General features: G+C 47.0%; 1 protein-coding gene and 1 non-coding gene across 2 annotated transcripts in view; one reads left to right on the forward strand and one right to left on the reverse strand.

Moving 5' to 3' along the window:
* Window positions 1-19,533, forward strand: part of KLHL29 (kelch like family member 29) — a 331,409-nt gene that overhangs the window by 67,839 nt on the left and 244,037 nt on the right. The gene's annotated exons all lie outside the window — the stretch shown is intronic.
* On the reverse strand, window positions 3,429-3,535 carry LOC138990097 (U6 spliceosomal RNA). Its single transcript, XR_011466264.1, has one exon. It is a non-coding gene; the product is annotated as a U6 spliceosomal RNA (small nuclear RNA).

Raw genomic sequence — 19,533 nt, forward strand, 5'->3', positions numbered from 1 at the left:
TATGTAACCTTGATAAACATTCTTTACAAAATTCTGGGTTTATTTTTTAAAAGATGCAGATTATACATTTTATTTTTTTTTTTTTCATACATGATATTATACATGTTTCAATGCCATTCTCCCAAATCTCCTCACCCTCTCCCTCTCCCACAGAGTCCATAAGACTGATCTATACATTTTAAAGCAATTATTTGTTCAGCTTTTTCTGCCCCCTTTTCTAATTGTATCAGACAACTGAATAATGACTTACTTAGTTCATTTGCACAATCTCTGATGATGGCTAGGAGGCTCAGCTCATAGTGTCCCTGATTTTTGCTGTCCCTTGATTCTTGCTTTTTTCTGGTCTTCCCTCTTTCCCAGATCTCATCCACAGTGATTATGCTCTTCAGATTCCACACGAGCACTATCTCTTGGTTCCCTACTGCCCACCAGACTCTATGCTGAGTGCCAAGTGTAGAATGTGGAAAAAACAGCCAGGCTGCCTCCCCCTTGACATCTCATTCCACAGAGCCTGACACTTAAAAAGAAGGAAGGCTTCTATGCAGAGTTTGACAACTTGTAGAAACAGAAGGTGGGGGCACATTTCTTTATTTATTATCTCATGTCCATACCCCCACATGCAGTCAGTTTGTAGTCTCTGGAGAAAACTCACAGTGAATTTAATAAGACCTCCCTGTGATGCCTCCTAATAGACATTTCTCAGATCTGGCCCCTTTTGGTAGTGTTTGCCTTTAGCCTCTTAAATAATCAGTAATAGCATTTTGTTTCACCTCTAAAATTAGACCACTTCTACAAAGTTTGGCCTTTTATGACTGATTTACAGTGCTCTGTAAAAGGGTTAGCTAAATATATATTTTATAAATGCCATGTTATTCAGAGTTACAGTTCAGGTCTGAAACAAAGCTTGTCAACTTAACCTATTTTAACTTAAAAGTGTTTGTAGCTTTGCTTGGTTTGGTTGGTTGTGAGCTGATTTACTATTATTTTCATCATTGTCATCATCACCAGTTTAATTTATCTGTTTTCAGTGAAGGCTTTTGTTAAAGTCAAATAAATAAGTAGAAATCCAGTGAATGTAAGGTATTTTTGGATGTGAATTGTATTCATCTTTCTGCTCAAGAACTTCCTGGGAGGGCAGATAAGTTTGCCATTGCGTGAAGCATCCAGGGAGGAATGGTATCCTGTTTTCCTTAATTCTACCATGACATAGTCAAGCATGTTCTTTAGCTCATTATTAGCCACTGTCATACACTGAACTGTGTATCCCCAAAATTGATGTCAAAACCCTAACCCGGAGACCACTGAATGTGTCTGTATTTGAAGACAGAGCTTTTAAAGATGCCATTAAAATTTAAGTGAGGTCATATGGGTGGACCCTAATCCAATCTGACCGGTATCTTTAGAAAAAGAGGAACCTTAGACTCACAAAGACACACCAGGGATGTGTGTGCACACAGAGGAGAGACTGTGAGGACACGGCAAGAAGGTTGCCATCTGCAAGGCAGGACGAGCAGCCTCAGGAGAAGCCGAAGCTACCGCACCTTGACCTTGGACTTCCAGCCTCCAGAACCGTGAGAAAATTAATTTCTCCTGTTTGAGCCTCCCTATCTGTGGCATTTCATCTTGGTGGCCCCAGCTGACTGAGACAGCCACCAAGCCTATTTCAAAGGATCCCACTTCAGAGCAGAGTCCTGTGAGATGGCACGAGCTGGCATCCTCTCTGTCTTTGTCCACGGGGAAGTCGAGGCAGAGGAGACTCCAGGCTCTTGATGCAGTGGGGCAGCGGCAGGGCTGAGGGGAGCCACCTCTGCTCGACCCCCTAGCAGGGTCCCCACCTGGGGGCTCAGTGCACCTAGAGCTGTGCCAGGGACCCTGGAGGATTCAGGGAGGAGGGCCTCTAGAATCCTCAGAGCAGTGATCGGGGCCTCACCCAGGAGTGTTCCTTCTCTTTCCCCTGGATCTTAACAAAACATCTGAGCACTAAATCTGAAACCCTTTCTCTAGTAGAGCCACGTGGCGCCTGCGTCTAGCACCCACGAGTGAGGAGCCGGAAACGTTCTCCCACGCCAGCTCTGCGGGTTGCTGGCTACTTGCGCTTGGGTGTAAATGCTCACATTGCGTCTTCTGTTCCTGCCACATTTAACGCTTCAGCCTGGATGCAGCTTTATCTCTGCTTTGGGAATATTCTACATCTTATTTATGAGTATTAAAATCCTGGAGTCTTCCCCCACTGGGATGGCAGCACCAGAAGAAGCCTGCATGGAGTCCAGGAACCTCCAGGCTGGCCGCTGGAGGCACCTCGGCTGGTCTGAAATGTGCTGACAGGGCCCAGCTGAGCCAGCACTGGATGGAGGGAGGTGGGAGGCAGGACGCACGGTCACCCTAGGTCATGCAAGACACAGAAGAAGCAGGCCTGGGCAGGAGGGAGCTGGGCGGTGGCCATCAGCATCTCAGGTGTCACGGGTGGTGCAGCTGGGATCCAGGGTGTTCTGAGGCCCTTCTGCCTTTCTTAGGTGTTTGCCAGACCCTCCTATGTGCTTTGTGCTATGCGTTCCTGACCCAGGGGTTGGAGCTGGGAGAGGTGGTGAGAGAGATGGGAGAGGGTAAAGCACCCCTCCTTTGCAATGGTGCAGGGTAGAGAGGAAGGAAGGGCCCTCGTGCAAATACAGTGAGCAGTATAGGATAATGTTGGATGAAAGGCTGAACTCAAAGTGAGCTCTGAACGAGAAATGGCCAAGTCTCTGGGGGCTGGAGTAGGGAAGGTAATCTTTTATTCTGGACGGAGGCTGCAGTCTCCTGGACGCCTTGGCAAAGAGGCAGGAGGGACAGCCAGGGGTGACCAGGTCTGTCCTTAAGTCTGTCATGTTAGGGGTTTGGGGCTTCTGGGCTCCTTCCCCACCTAAGACCCCACTGTGTAGTTGAGACTTCTCATGGAGTCCCCATAGTGTCCCTTAATTTGGGGGGTGGGCCGGGGAAGCACTCTGACATTCCCTCTTCCTTCTTTAGGGCTGTCACAGGATTGTGACAGGGTCAGGCAGATATGGGATGGCCAGGGAGAGTTCCCCTGGCTCAGAAGCAGCCAGGAGCAGGGGCCCCCATCGTCAGATCGAAGACCCCTTCCTTACCCGTGGTGACCTGTTGGCTGGGAACCCAAAGAAAACTCAAGGATCCCCACACCTGGGCAGAAGAGTAGGGGTTGGCACGTCAGTAACAGCCCCCAGTATTCTCATGCAGGCCTGCAGCAGCCAGCGCTGTCCTAGAGAGGGCTCATTTGAGCCACTCAGCAGACAGCAAGGCATCTATTAGAAACTCATTTATTCCTTGGCCGTTTACGCTCCACTTAGCGAATTTGTTTGGAATGCCTGCTTTCTGTTAGACACTAGTGCTCCAGCCTAGAGCAGGGGATGGCAGCCTTTTTCTTTTTCTTTTGAAGTACAGAACACTTCACGTATTTGTGTGTCATCCTTGTGCAGGGGCCATGCTAAGCTATTCCGTATTGTTCCAGTTTTCATATATGTGCTGCCAAAGTGAGCACAGGCTTTGTCTATAGAGTAAATATTTGGGGGATTCCCAGGTGACTCAGTGGTAAAGAATCCGCCTGCCAATTAAGAAAACTCAGGAGATGTGGGTTTGATCCCTGGGTTAGGAAGATCCTCTGGAGAAGGAAATGGCAACCCACTCCAGTATTCTTGCCTGGGAAATCCCAGGGACAGAGAAGCCTGGCTGGCTACAGTCCATGGAGTTGCAGAGAGTCAGACACGACTGAGCAACTAAACAATAACAGCAAAAATACTTTAACTTTGAGGGCCCTGTTGTCTCTGTGGTTGTACTCACCTCTTATGCAGCAGAAGCAACCACAGACAGTACACAAGTGCATGGGTGTAGCTTTGTTCCAGTAAAACCTGATGGACAGGCACTGGCCTGGATTTGGCCCAGAGACCACAGTTAGCTGCCCACCCTGGACTGGAAACACAGGTAAACAAAAGCAGACGTGGGCTCTGTCTGTATGGAGCTTACACTCTAGGCAAGGAAGACAGGCGTTAATCCTATAATTATAAGCATAAATTATAAGTATGAACCCAGGTACTTGAAAGGAGAGAGACCCTCTCTATAAATAGGAGGGTGATACAGCCTCAGGTCAAGGCAGGCTTCCCTTGGGAGTTGATACTTGACTTGGGCTCTGAATCAGCATTAACAGGTGAAGAGAGAGGAAACAGTGCACAGAAAGGCCCTGTGGCAGGAATACGGAATATTCTGGAAACTGAAACACTGCCAGTGTGTAGGAGCATACCAGAAGACCAGGAGCAGGGGGGTGAGGCAGGATGGAAAGTAGTCACCAGTCCAGGCACAGCCTGGAGCAGGGAGGCTTAAAGCAGGGGAGGAAGAGGATCAGATGTGCATTTTGAGAAAAGTCTCTCTGGCTGCATCGGAGAAAAGCAAGTGAGGACTGTTGCAAGAGAGGGAGGCGGCTATGGAGGTAAAGAGAGTCGGATGGAGATAAAGATTTCAGAAGGAGTGTTGATGGGGTGGCGACGGAGGGAGAGGCTCTGGTCGATGGTTAGCTGTCTGTCTACCAGAGCCCTGGGGAAGTCCCTGATGCTTTGCCTTGTTTGGGTCAGAGGAAGAGGTGTGGCATGTTGAGTTGCCTTTGAGACATCAGAGTAGAGGCGAAGGATAGGCAGTGAGATGGACAGATCTGGAATGCAGAGGGAAGGTAGGAGCTGAGACCATGTGTTTTCAGGAGCCATCAGCATATGGAAGGTAAGAAATGCCCTGAGCATGGATCATGTGAGGAAAGGAGTAGAGTTAAAAAAAAAAAAAGGAAGAGACCCTAGAGAAAATCCTCAAGGAACTCTGATATTTAACAGCCAGAGAGAGAGAAGTGTTCCTGCAAAATAGAATGAAACAGCAACCAAGGGAGTCGGGGGGACGTATGAGATTGGGAAGAAAGTGTTTAAGCAAGGTTTATGTTCAGCTTGTACACACAGACTGACCACTAATGCCCAGAGACTATTCTGACTGGTCAGGGCATCCACATGGCCAGTGCCTGTGCCATCCCAGTAGTTTATATCATGATTGTCATCCCTGCTTTTAAGGAATGATCATCAGTATGGAAATCTTCTGGGATGGCAAGCAGGATGAAAAGTAGAAACCTTCTATTGCATTCAGCACAAGTAGTATATATTGGTGGGGGTTTCCCTGGTGGCTCTAGGAAAGAACCCACCTGCCAGTACAGGAGACATAAGAGACACAGGTTCAATCCCTGGGTCAAGGAAGATCCTCTGCAGGAGGGTATGGCAACCCACTCTGGTATTCTTGCCTGGAGAAGCCCATGGACAGAGGAGCCTGGCGGGCTGTGGCCCATAGGTTTGCAAAAAGTCAGACACAATTGAAGTGACTCAGCATGCAAACACATATCATTGGTGACCTTAATAGAAGAACTTGAGGGGCAGTGATGGGCTGAGGAGTGAGCTGAAGAAGGAATTGGAGGTGAGTTACTGGACAGGAGGCCCAGGAAATCCCTGAAGAATTTTCACTGGGATGTAGGGAAGCTGCATCCAGAGAATCCAGAAGGGGATGGAGGTAGGAAGCTGAAATTTTTTTTATAAGATGTTAAATGATGAGACAGACTTATTGGTTCAACACACCTTCTGTGTACTTAGTCACTAATCAAACTTGTGTCTATTTCATTTGTTGATTCATTATTTGATCCAACATTCTCATCTCATCCTTGGTGGAGATGTTTACTATGTCATGAGCACCAAATTCATTTTATTTCCTTCTTTGCTTTTCCACAGGCATTTGTTGAGCACTTACTATCTGTCAAGTACGGGACTAGGTCCACTGATAGAAAGATAAGTTAGAATCTGTGTGTTCAAGGAACTTATAGTTTTGTGCAGTGGTTATCAACCAGGGATAATTTTATCCCTTCCCTTGCCTGGGGGACTCTGGGCAATGTCTGGAGATATATTTTGTTGTCATAACTTGGGGTGGGCACGTGAGAGACAATCTAGGAATGTTCCCGGCACCTGGTGGGTGGGGCCAAGGATGCTGCTAAATGTCCTCTCATGCACAGGACAGTCCCCCATCCCCAAAATTAGTATCCAGCCCAAAATGTGAATAGAGCAAAAAGCACCTCAGTAAATGGTAACTGCAGGAGCTCAGAGGATAGGTACATAGGCACCACCATGGAGCTTGCCAGGCAGGAGGTGAGGGACAGACATGAGGGGGCAAGGTTCCTGCTTGGAAACTTCCAGTAATGCAGTATGGGGGCACCATGGCCAAAAAGGCTAAAGTCACTAGAGTAGGGCTGAGGCCACAGATACCTTACCAAGTATTTGGGGGGTTTTATCTATTCAGTAGGAAGCCTCTAAAGAGTTTTCAATGAGAGGAAACCAGATTTGGGTCTTAGGCAGATCATTTGGGGGACAGACAAGAACAAGCAATAAGCACTAACATTTATTAAGAACCTACTGCGTGTCAGTAGGCTTCTGAGTACTTTCTTGAATACTTCATTTAATCTCCCAGCAGCCCTATGGGTAGGTGCTTGTGTTCCCATTATACAGCTGAGGAGACTGAGGCAGAAGGTCAAAATGCTGATGAATGGGGAGGCGGTCCTTGACTGAGACTGAGCTTGTGCACAAGCCTGAGACAGCCCGTGGTTTTTCCCACCTCCCACTTTGGGTCTGGGCTCTCGGACCAGATTAGAGCGTCCACAGGGTCTCAGTTCATAATTCATATGTTCCAGCTCTCCCTGCAGCTGCTCCCAACGTTCACGCCTGCAGCTTTGAGAACTGTGGAATCAAAGTAGCCAGTTTAATTCTTCCTGAATAGGAGTTCTCATGGAGCTGTTAATTTTTTAGCAACTTTGTGGCTGAAATGCCCCCATGGAAAGAGAAACACTTGCTTCTGGGAAATCATATTCACTCTTTGCTGCCTGAGACCTCTAAGTGGACCCCAGTGACCTCATGTAGTTTCCCGATTAGGACACCCTGCCTCACTATCAGATGCACCTTTGCTCCTCTATTTTTGCTGGGGGTAAGGAGGGGAAAAGTGCATTTGTATGACTTATAAAATTTCAAGTACGTCTCAGGACCCAAAGCCACATCATTGGCCAGCACAGATCTTGCTTTCCTGGGTTTTAATTACAGTGGCTCCTCCTCCCATTATCTGGGCTCCCCTGGTGGCTCAGACGGTAAAGCGTCTGCCTGCAATGCGGGAGACCCAGGTTTGATCGCTGGGTTAGGAAGATCCCCTGGAGAAGGAAATGGCAACCCACTCCAGTCCTCTTGCCTGGAAAATGCCATGGACAGGGAAGCCTGGTAGGCTACCATCCATGGGGTCGCAAAGAGTTGGACACAACTAAGCGACTTCACTTTCCTTTCCTTTTCCTCCTCCCACTGCTGCTGCTGCTGCTAAGTCGCTTCAGTCATGTCTGACTCTGTGGGACCCCATAGACAGCAGCCCACCAGGCTCCCCCGTCCCTGGGATTCTCCAGGCAAGAATACTGGAGTGGGTTGCCATTTCCTTCTCCAATGCGTGAAAGTTAAGTCATTCAGTCGTGCCTGACTCTTAGCGACCCCATGGACTGCAGCCCACCAGGCTCCTCCGTCCATGGGATTCTCCAGGCAAGAGTACTGGAGTGGGGTGCCATTGCCTTCTCCACTAGGAGGGATGATCTAATGTAACAGCCCCTGGCCCAGGACTGACAGAGAGAAAGAGCTGGAGGCTGGGTTTGCCAGCCAGGGGGCAGGGAGTGCTCCCCAGACAGAGGTGGGACCAGAGCACTCCCACCTGGCACCTTTCAGCAGGGTTTTTCCCATCTGGAAAGAAGACTGGAGATGGATTTTCATGTTTACATACACTTTTCAATAAAAGTGTCTTCACTTTTTAAAGCAATGGCAGCATTCTGGCAGGGCTGAAGAAAGGCAAACTAGTCTGGGATCCAGAAGGAGTACCCACCAGAAGGGTAGGCAGGAGTCAGTGTAGAGAAATAACCTGCTACCAGGGGATTCTTGAGGTTGGCTCTGACCAGTGAGTTCACAGCCCCAAATTATCCCCAGCTGACAGATGCAAAGCCTAGGCCGTCCGCTGTCACATGGCGTGTTCATGTGAGAAGCCATGTTCTCCTCCTGCACTGTTGGTGGGAATGTTAAACTGGCTCAACCACTATGGAAAACAGTATGGAGGTTCCTTAAAAAGCTAAAAATAGAGCCACGTATGATCCAACAATCCTACTCCTGGGCATGTATCTGGAAAAAACAAAAACTCTAATTCGAAAAGATACATGCACCCCAATGTTCAAAGCAGCATTATTTACAACAGCCAAGACTTGGAAGAAACCTAAGTATCCATCAGCAGATGCATGGATAAAGACGTGGTTTATATACATATATATGTGTGTGTGTATGTGTGTGTGGGTGTGAGTATGGGTCTGTATGTGTGTATGTCTGTGTGTAGATATGTATATTCCATTACACACAATGGAATACTATTCAGCCATAAAAAGAATGAAACTTTGCCATTTGCAGCAACATGGATAGACCTAGAGATTTCATTCTGAGTAAAGTAAGTCAGACAGAGAAAGGCAAATGTTTATGGTATCACTTATGTGTGGAATCTAAAAAATACTACTATTCACAAAACGGAAACAGATTCATAGACATAGAAAACAAACTTATGGTTACCAAAGGAGAGGGAGAAGAGGGATAAATTAAAAGCATAGGATGAACAGATATACACTATTACATATAAAATAGACAAGCAACAGAGATTTACTGTATAGCACAAGGAACTATACTCAACATCTTATAAAAACCTATAATGAAAAATCTGAAAATATATATATATTACTGAATCATTTTATTGTACACCTGAAACTAACACAATATTATAAATCAACTAACTTCAGTTTTTAAAAAGTCATGTTCTTATTTTCAGGCTCCCTTCTACGTTTCACGTCTTCCTTTAAGGATTCTGTGGTAGGACAGAAAATTCTCTAGGCTTCAGATTTCCTACCCAATGAAAGGGCTGTTGCGGTAAAGACCTGCTCGTGGCTCTAAGTGGGTTTGGGTTGTAGAGTAAAGCAAGGCTTAGCCAGTAGGACAGCTGTACACCTACGGTGCTAAGGAAACCAACTTTGCACCCAAATGTAACACAGTTCCCCACACTCCCAAATAAAAGGCTCCAAAAAAATTTTTAGTCGACCTGAATATATGGATATTTTTGGAATACAGTACAAATGAAACAACAAACTGTTTACTTATAATATGTAATTAATTACTTTAGTTACACATCTTAAAAATCACAAAATAAGTAAACTGTTAATTTTTAAATCCTGCTTTCTCCCACTTTGATTAGATGAGTCATTCTCCAAACCTGTCAGGTGCAGTTCCCACCAGAGAGTGTCTTTGTTCCCAGGGTATTTTTTTTTATCCTAACCTAGAGCAGCTTTTCAAGTCCTCTGACAGTTTTCCAGAGCTCATGAGCCTCACTTCCATCTACATTTTCAAGACAGCACTTTTAGAATCAATGGATCATGCCTTCCTTCAAAATTTTATCCAAGTCACAGGTCCCAATTCCCATAAGTTGAAGCAGTTTGCTTTTTTCTTTTTCATTTGCCTTATAGGTGACTCATTCATGATCTTTTGCAGCAATTAACCATTGCTGGGTTTCTGTTTAAAGTGACTTTTAAAAGTCTTGTTTACAACAACATCCAAACACTAAAATTATGAAGTCATAATCCCAAGAGTAATTAACGCATCTGTGTTAACTAAATCAGGTGGGAGAGTACATCTGAGAGATGAGACTTTTTACTGGTACAGAATCCATCAAATTGTATATTGGATATATTGAATTTAATATATTTAATATATTATTAAATATATTTATATAAACATATATAATTTATTTATAAATAAATAAAGTATAAATAAATTTCAATAAATTTATTTATAAATAAATAAAATTATATTTATACATTTATATAAATATACTAATATATTTAATACATATATTGAATTAATTAAATTCAGTAATATATTGAATTTAGAATATTTAATAATTTAATATATAATACTCTTTTATTGAAGTACAGTTGATTCACAATGTTGTGTTAATTTCTGCTGTACAACAAAGTCACTGTACATATATACATATTATTTTTATACTCTGTTCCATTATGACTTACCCTTTTTTCTAAGGGATAATGGGAGATTCAAGGGAAAGACGGTCATATATTTGGGTGTAGACAAAATGTTTTAACTTCTAAATTCTCCTCTAACACCCATCATCTTATTACATTGCACACAGGAGCGCTTCTTTACTGGCTATTCGGTAGTTAATGTCTGTCCACGTAGGTGGACAGGTGCAATGAATCCAGAGCACAGAAAACGGTGCTGAGTCCACTGGGCCCCGCCAGGAGCTCTGGCCACCGTCTTTCCCCACTTCCTAAACACCGGTAACTGCAAGCCCCTTCTGGCCACCTTTCTTCCAACCTGCTGCTGGGCTTTTGTGTGGTTTAATGAACATAGAGTCATTTGGAAATATGCACTGTGCTCCACAAAAGGAAACAGTAATATAATCAGAAATCATTATATTCCAGTACTTCAGCACTATTGCTACTATTAATGTCCATTATCAGGATATTACCTGAAATGTGTTTAACAGTCACAGGCACTAATCAAGTTGCCTGGCCTAGAGAATGTATATTCGCTCCGTCTGGATCACACCATGTATTGTGCTATGACTGTTTTAAACTTTTTTTTTTTTTTCAGATAATTGGAACCTGCTACTTCATATTCTGAAAAGTAATGTAGTGGGTGAAGCCCTGAGAGGTTCAAAGCCTAGGCTTCCATCAGGGAAATAATGCAATTTCCATGCAGAATGATTATAATATTATTCAGTGATTACATGAAAGTGGTGGGGGGGGTCTGTTTTTGTTAGACTTTTCAAAGTGGCAAATTGAATTCCATCCAAGTAATCAGAGGTTATGAGTTTCCAGCACAGTGTGTTTGCACATGTTGGAGGCTTATTTTCCCAGAGTCCTCCCTAGCCTGCTGCCCCCTGAGCCTTTGCTGGCCTCGAGGGACAGACCTGAAGTGCCGGGAGTGAATTCACTGACGAGAGCTCTCAGCCGATGAGAACTGGGAGTTGACGGCAGAAGCTCCAGCTTTCTCATACCCCAGGTGGGGTAACTCTAAGACGTGTCCTTCTCCTACCTCCCAGAGGTCCCCGGGAACACTGGCCCGGGTGCCCCCAGTGGCATCCTGCTTATCTCGTGCAGTCTCTGTTGGCTTCCTTCACCTACCTGTCTCCTTTCCCCACTCACCGGCCTGAGCTTTCTGGCCTCAATCTCCAAGTAAACCACTTGCCTCAAAGCCTTGTCTGGGTTCTACTTCCCAAGAGAGGCACACCTAGGCCCCCTAACCCTCACCCTTCCCATTTGGAGAGCACCCAGAGCCCTCTCCGGCTTCCCTGGTGACTCAGTGGTAAAGAATCTGCCTGCCAATGCAGGAAACACAGGTTCAATCCCTGGATTGGGAAGATCCCCTGGAGGAGGAAATGGCAACCCACTCCAGTATCCTTGCCTGAAACATTCCATGGACTGAGGAGCCTGGGGGCTACAGTCGATGGGGGTCACACTGAGTCAGACACGACTGTGTGACTGAGCACACCGATGCCTCGCTGGATCCCTCTGTCCTTTAAACTGGCAGCACCCAGAATCTTCATGTTTCAAAGCATCATCCTCCTGAAAAATGAAAATTCTGAACTTTTTTTTTAATCAGGAAAGTGATGGATATAATTTATATCTCCCTCTTCTCTTAATTATTATTACCCCATTCAAGTGAGACAAGATGATTTCATCCAGGTTGTATTTTAAATGCCCATAATCGATGTCCTCATTCTGAGCATGAATCTATGTGCTCTTAGATAATTTATGTATAATTTTAATAGATTTGTCAACGGCAGCCCTTCCTCGTCTAAACAGGCTGCTTGCAGACAGATCACTTAATTTGCTCCTCGATGCTATTTTTCATACATGGTTGCTGCGCAGCCGACAGATAGCAGATGATCCCATTACAAACACATTTGACAGGGCATGGGCTGTGGGGATGAGCAAACTCAAGGTCTCCTATGGTGGCAAGCAATGTGTGTCTCCCTCTCACTTAGAAGGGGAAGTTCCAGGGCCCAAGGCAAGGTGCTGGGGCTGCTGTCACCCACAGGCCTCAGGAGCTGATGAGCATTCCCGCTCACTTGCCCTAAGAGAGGTTGTTGGTGCCCAGCGCATTCCCCACCCTGGGGATCACCTGCTGACAGTTCCTGCTTCCTGCCTCTCTCTGTGTGGGGGTGCCCAGCCCATTCACGGGGCAGGCTGGAAGTCTTCGGGGAGTGATGTCTCAAAAGCACTTGTCAATATTACTCAGCTATTAAAAAGAATGCATTTGAATCAATTCTAATGAGGTGGATGAAACTGGAGCCTATTATACAGGGTGAAGTAAGTCAGAAAGAAAAATACCAATACAGTATATTAATGCATATATATGGAATTTAGAAAGAAGATAACAGTGACCCTATATTGGAGAGAGCAAAAGAGATACAGATGTAAAGAACAGACTTTTGGACTCTGTGGGAGATGGCAAGGGTGGGATGATTTGAGAGAATAGCATTGAAACATGTGTATTACCATATGTGGAACAGATCATCAGTCCAGGTTTGATGAATGAAACAGGGTGCTGAGGGCTGGTGCACTGGGACAACGCTGAGGGATGGGATGGGGAGGGAGGTGGGAGGGGGGCTCAGGATGGGGGACACATGTGCACCCATGGCTGATTCATGTTGATGTATGGCAAAACCACCAAAACATTGTAAAGTAATTAGCCTCCAATTAAAATAAATTAATTTTTTTTTAAAAAAGCACTTGTCAGCCAATGAGAGGTGGGAGATGATGAGTAAACACTGCAGCTTCCTCCTTTGTCTCTTGGGAGAACAACTTTGGAATGGGTTCTCCCCAGCCTCTTGGAGCATCCTCAGTAGGAATGAGTCCCACCTGCCCAGGCGGAACCCACTGGTTGATGCTTCCTCAATTGACTTTTCCCCATCTCCTACCTCACATCCCTACTTCCTCATGGTAACTCCTTGGATCAACTCAAAAAAAAAAAAACTACTTGCATCCAAATTGCTGTTTCAAGGGCCACTTTGGAGGGGAACTCAAACTAAGATGCTTGCCCTTCTGAATGTCTTCAGGTTGATCTTTTAGGCATGCGTATCCTCCAGGACCTAGATTAGGACCTGGCAAGGAGCTTCCTGAACCCCAGGAATTCTCCCTCCTCTGACCGCCTTCAGCCCCCCCAGCAGAGTTAACTTAGCCCTCACCGTCTGCAGCCCCGGAACCGCGCCTGTTTCTGCACGTGGGTGAGTGGAGTAGATACCGAGTCTGCCAGCTCCTTGCTGACCTGAGCGTCTGTCTGAGAGGTGATGGTGCTCCAACCACATCCTCAGTCAGGAGTGAAGAGCAGAGATGCCTGGCAGGGCAGAAGATGGGGTAGCCAGACAACACGAAGAGTGTACCTTTTAGGGGAAAAAAGTATAGAAACCCTTCCTTCCAAAGACTGATGTGAGCCCTGATGGATTATTTGCACCATTTCTGTCTGCTGGGGTAATTGCAAAGGCGAGTGCGTTGTGTTCCAAGGGAAAAGTGTTCCCTAGACACGGTAATCCTTGCCATGCCAGCTTGTGACAGAGAGAATCACATCAATTTCTGAATTTTCTCAATGGAGTGAGAGTGTGTAATGTGGAATAAAATATAAACAAGTCTTAAGAAGCATCTATGTATTTCTTTTTATCAACCTTTAGATGCGTTAAAGCCAACCACAATTTCCTATGAATTCTAGATGATATGTAGTATTTTTATTTGCTACTTCATTGCTAAATGTTTCATATAAAACTGAAGAGGAAAAAAAAAAAAAATACACAGTCCCACATATAAAAGAAGCAGCAGATGGCTAAATGTGACCGTGGGAGAAAAGCAGTGAATGGAGTGAGTTCAGAACAGAGGCTCCCCCGTTGGGTACAGGCCCGAGATGGGGTGGAGGGAAATTCAGGTATGAGGTTACCTGTGCTCATTAGCCATTTGCTTCCACTGTGTTTTAAGTAGCCTATTAGTATTCAGAAGAATCTACAGGTATCTTTGTTACATTTTTTTTTTTATCTTTTAAATGTACATATAAATGAGTATGTATTATTTATAGATGTCTTTGGATTTAGAAACATCAAGCTTGAAAAATAATGCATCAGGGAATGTTTGATTTACTGCTCAACGGAGAGCAAGGACGGGGGTGGGGGGACTTTCTGCAGGAGGGAAGACTGGCTTGGGATAAGCTGTTTAACCTTTCTAAGGGACTTTCCTGGCAGCTCCAGTTACAGTTAAACTGCAGAGAGATGACTGGGTGGGGAAAAAAGAGCAGCGGCCAGGGAGTTCACAAGCCAATGTTGTTGTCCCAGCTCTCCTGCTAATCAGCTGGGAAACCTTTAGCTTGTCACACACCAGCTCTTACCTTTGGTTTCTGCCCGTATCTGGACATCAAGCCATGTCAGGCTGTGGCCCAGTGATTTGGAGCATTTGTATTGATGGCTGTGGGCTCTGGCTGGACTCATCGGTTGCTGGGTTCATTTGCAGAAGTGCCATGAGTTTGGTGAGCCATGGTTCCTTGTTTTTTCAGATGGAACGTGAAGCTCTGGTGTGATCAAGCCACTTGCCTGCACATTTTGGTAGAGACCAGGAAAACAGAATTAGCTTCTACTTCTATTTTCAGTTCCTAGGCTGTTTCTATATTGGCCAAGAAAAGCAGAGAACTTAGAGAAATTCCTGGTAATGACTGCTTTCTGCCTGGGTATGGAGAAACTTGCCTGTCTGTGGTTTATTTTTAAATGGATAACTCATCATATCTGGATAAAAAGTACTGTAATCTCCGAAGACTTTTCTTTCACATTTTTTTTCCTCTATGAGAGTAGAGAAACAAGGCTCAGGTCTACTCAAATAAAATCATTTTCTGCTGGGTGAGGAAGTGACGCCTCTCAGATCCACTTGTGGCTGGGAAGGAGCTTTCAGCCACTGGCCCTATGGCTTATATTCAGAGAAGAGGTGGAACAAGTAGGGGCTGAAGTCATGAAGGCATCTGTCCTCGGGCCTGGCGTCTAGTAGTTGCTGGGGAGGAGGATGAGGGTCTGGTAAGGGCTGAAAGTGTCCTCCTGGAGGAAATTCAGGGAGATGCAGTGAAGGGAGCAGGAAGTGGTAGCTGACCAGCGTCAGGTACACCCAGGAAAACTACATACGTGCTCACCCATTGATCCACTAGCTCCCAAGGAAGATCCCTCCCCATCCATTTGTCCTCTGCGTGCTCACTTCCTCGGAGAGGTGATGGGAAAAAATGCACCACCTCCCCCTGGGTGAGGTAGGTGTTCTAGCAATATCGATTCTGTGCTTCAGTTGGCAGGCATGGTAATAACAATGTTAGAGCCACCAGTTAATCTGTGCCATGGGCTATGCCAAGTGCCTTTCTTACACCCAAATATTTAACTCTCAGAACAACCACGGATGTTCAATAATGTCATCCCCTTTGGACAGGGAGGAGATTGGGTCAGAGGGTGGGAGTGGGGTGGAGAATCTGCCATTTAGACCCAGGTCTAATTAGAGATTCAGACCCAGGTCTCTCAGACTATAAAATCCCATGCTCTCAACCACCCCACAGGCTGAGCCAACCTTGAACCAGGTGTGTCAGGGTCTAAGATGAAAATCCAAGGTGAGGCTTAGATTGTGCCTTATAGACCATGAGCGAGGCTGCGGGGTTTGGTCTCGGGAGAAGGGGGTCCAGAACCTCTCTGCAACTCCATTAGGAAATCAAAACCCACCGAGTCTGAAAGCTCACCTTGTCTTACTCTGTGGAGCCGCTTTTCCCCATCCCTTCTCTCTAAGGCTGTCAAGAGGCCAAGCCCCAGAGGGTCAGCGGATGCTGAGTGACCCTGGCAGCCGTGGTGTCGGCCAGGACAGGCTCAGTCCAGCCCCTGGCGGTGAGCAGACGCTGGACCCGTGAGCTTCCATGGTAGTTGTGTCTCCTGTTCTCGTGCTGTCTCCACTCCCCCGACCTGTACAGCTGTGGGCCTGACAGAGGGCTGATGTGGTGACTTGAGTGCCTTGAACACAGATCAAGGCTCCCTTGAAGCAGACAGCCCCGGAGTCTGCCACCATGAAAGGGACAGGCCTCAGAGAAGAAACTGGAACAGAGAAGGTGGGAGGGAAGGGGAAAATCCCAGTCTCTCTGGGCTCTACTGTGGGTCCAGACTTGAGGTGGGCTCTTCCTTCGGTGTGAATTCCAGTGTGGTTGGTGCTAAGATGGGGGTTGCCCCACATAGCCAGGAGGGACCCTCCTGGAAAACAGCTGGGGTGTTGGGCGGTGTGGGGGGGGCGCCAGCTTATCAGGCCGAATTCTACTTCCTTTTTCCCCTGCTGTCAACCCCCTCCTAGCCTATAATTCTGTTTTACTCCCCAAGAGTCGAGATAAGTCTTGTTCAAATGCTACAGCCTGGCCCCGGGAGTGCAGGGGGAACCAAGGGAAGAGCCTTGTTCACACGTGGGTCAGAGTTCTCAGTGGGCAGCATGGTCATGCAGGTGGAGCCTCCACAGATGACCCACCCACCTGGCCACCTGGACAGAGCTGGAGAGAAGAGAACCCCATCTCTCAGCACCAGGAATGAGGGGAACACCCGTTTGCACCGCAATCCGGCTCAGCAACACCAGCAGCTGGCCTTCCTGTCTCTGAATTAGGATGCCAGCCCCTGCCCTGCCTCCCGTGGGGTCTGCGTGGCCGTCTAATGAGGGAAAGAAGATGCAGAAAACACTCCACCGAGCCCATGGCACCAGGCAAATGTGAAGCGTCATCATGAAAAACTTCAATTTATGGGTCTGAAGGAGAAGCAACATCTGGGAAGGAATTATTGCAATTTAAAGGGAGGATGCAGGCCTGGTTTATAAGAGCGAAATCTGGAAGCCATGTCTGATTTTTTTTTCTCAAACTGGTTTGTATTCCAACCATGAAGCTGTGGTGTGAACGTCCAGATGTTCGAAGCGAAATTGTAGAAAATGAGTGGAGTCTTGGAAGCGTTCTCCCTCCTTCAGCCGAGCCTTATTGAGCATCTACTACGTGCCAGGTGCCACACATTCTGGCCGCAGCTTCCCGCCGCCGCGTGAGAGTCAGTGGAACAGGTTTGCTGGCGCCTCTGCCCTTCTCTCCAGCTTGCAGCCCCCAGAAATGCACGGTCATCCTGGTCCTGGATCCAGGCACAGGAAAACCCCTGTTAACTTGTGCAGGACTCTGAGTGGTGGCACTGACTTAGGGAGTCCTAGTTAATTGAAGCGGGTCAGCCATGCAATGAGAAAGTAGTTCATGTGGGAGCAGTCATTTTGCAACTTTCTTTTACTGAAATGTTTCGTTCTGGGTTTCTGGCGAGCCCTGCTGTGGCAAGACTTCAGACCCAGTCAGTGCCTGGGGACCCCTTTGTCCCCTTTTGCCCAAACCAGCCAAGCGGGCAGAAGAGGGGCTGCTGAGAAGCCTCCATTGGAGACACCAAGTTCTTATCTAACATTCCCAGTAATTCACCCCAGAAGGGTCTGTTCTCCAGACAATGCAAAAGACCTATCGGAGAGGAGTTTTCAGGAGAAGGGGTGAATGAAGGCAGGAGGAGGAGGGCCAGGAAGGAGGACCAGGTGTGGGTCTGGTCACAGTGGTGGAGGAGAGCTGATGCCATCAAGGACATGAGGCTGGACACAGCAGGACACTGGGAGGAGTCCAGACTGGCCTGGGTTCTCCGGGGCCCCTGCCATGGAGGGCCGCTGGCCGGGGAGGAGTGTGACCTGTTCAGGGTTGAACACAGTCCCTCTGGCAGCAGCTGAGCCATGTTGTGGGGGTATGAGGGGGTGCTGTTGCTATGATCCAGGTGTGAGAAGGGGAGGCCTCACCCCAGGTAGCCGTGATGGAGACTGGAGAGAACTGTTCTGAGCAGTGACAGGGCAGGTGGCGGTGCTGGCCCTGAGATGAGGGTCTGGCAGTAGTGGGTGTGGGGGACGGTGCAGTATCAGGTGGGCTGGGCGAGTGGGGGATTGACTGCTGGAGTGGAAGCTGCAAGAAAACCTCAGTGCAGTGGTTGTGAGCTACCAGACTCCACTCTGCCCAACAGCATCTGCCTCGTTATAATGGAATTTCTCTCATAGGAAAGAATTTAAATTTCCTCTTTGGGATGGGGGAGGCTGACAATGAAAAAGGTTGAGAAACTCTGAGTTAATAGTAGCAAGAATCCAGGTGAGCTACCCTCCTATTGACTGGGGTTGGGGGCGGTGGGGGGAATGCGTCTGTGATCTCTCTGCTGTGGGAAGGGTCTGTGCAGGGTGAGGGGGGTCACTTGGGAACCTGACCACCTCAGAGCATCTGGGGTTGGCTGACAAGCTGGCAACAGGGATTGAGGGAGAGGCCAGCTGGGTCATGGGGTTGGCTTGGGCTCACCAGGACCTGATTGGAATGTAATGTCCATTGACACCTGTGCTTTTATTCAGCCCAGGGTGATGACTTCAGAGAAAACACAAAACAACTCTAGGCTCCTCATTGATTAGGGTCCCAGGAACAAGTGGGCTGAAATTCAGAACAAAGACGTGGGATGGGCAGACAAACCTAGAGCTCCAGTTCTAGCTCCCTCCCGCTTCCACTTGCTATGTGACTTTAGAGGATTCTTCATGAGCCTCAGTTTCCCCATCTATAAAATGGGAATACTAATAGTACGTATTCATAAGCTTATTAAAATGTACACGATAAACTGTGAACAGGTAGATATCATAAACGTCAAATGTTATGAAAATATTGTTATTATCCTTTGGTGAGGAGTGATGGCCTCTGAAGATCCTGTCTTTCTTTGAAGCACACGTGCCCACAAAATAACTCGCCAGGCAATGCATCCCCACCGTGGGGAATATGTAATGGGTCTCATCAGTGGCCAATTGTGGCCCTTAATGGAAACAAGAAGCCTCCACATTGTGCTGCATCTTTGCATCTTAATGCTCTCCTTGAAAAAGCAGTGCCTTCCAGACCCCTCAGTCCATGAACTGTCGAGAACCTGATAGATAAACACTCAGAGAGAGTGTTTATTTGGGGGTTGGCAACACGCCTGCAAGCTTTGGTGAGCCATGGTTGATATTATTAATGGATGGCCTGTTTTTCTCTCTTCTCAAATGCAGAAGAATGTGAATGAGTGTTCCCCTTGCAGGATACATTCAGAGCAGCCATCCAAGCCTGTGCCAGGGGTGCCCGAGGGTCCTTCTCCAGGACTGATGGGAGGGTGGGTGTGGGAGCTGGTTTTCTTGCTCTAGTTTACAGCCTCCAGTTATTTTGCTCTTTTCCTTCTAAGGAAGAATCCTTGTTTCCCAGTTGGCTGAAGGGTGGTGAGCTGCCCGGACACTGGAGTCATAATTGGGTAGCGTGGTCAAGACCC

The sequence above is a fragment of the Bos mutus genome, chromosome 11 (genome assembly GCF_027580195.1).
Source record: "Bos mutus isolate GX-2022 chromosome 11, NWIPB_WYAK_1.1, whole genome shotgun sequence".
Classification (NCBI taxonomy): domain Eukaryota; kingdom Metazoa; phylum Chordata; class Mammalia; order Artiodactyla; family Bovidae; genus Bos; species Bos mutus.